Here is a 646-nt window from a genome sequence, read left to right as displayed (position 1 = left end):
CATGCACACACATGAACACACATGAACACACATGCACACACATGCAAACACATGAACACACATGAACACACATGCACACACATGCACACACATGAACACACATGCACACACATGCACACACATGAACACACATGCACACACATGAACACAGATGAACACACATGCACACACATGAACACACATGAACACAGATGAACACACATGAACACAGATGAACACACATGAACACACATGAACACACATGAACACACATGCACACACATGAACACAGATGAACACACATGAACACGGATGAACACACATGAACACACATGAACACAGATGAACACACATGCACACACATGCACACACATGAACACAAATGCACACACATGCACACACATGCACACACATGAACACACATGAACACACATGAACACACATGAACACAGATGAACACACATGAACACACATGCACACACATGCACACACATGAACACACATGCACACACATGAACACACATGAACACACATGCACACACATGAACACACATGAACACACATGAACACAGATGAACACACATGAACACACATGCACACACATGCACACACATGAACACACATGCACACACATGAACACACATGCACACACATGAACACACATGCA

This window comes from Xyrauchen texanus, chromosome 7 (genome assembly GCF_025860055.1).
Source record: "Xyrauchen texanus isolate HMW12.3.18 chromosome 7, RBS_HiC_50CHRs, whole genome shotgun sequence".
Classification (NCBI taxonomy): Eukaryota; Metazoa; Chordata; class Actinopteri; order Cypriniformes; family Catostomidae; genus Xyrauchen; species Xyrauchen texanus.
The sequence above is the reverse complement of the archived record's forward strand: the minus strand, read 5'-3'. Positions refer to the sequence as shown.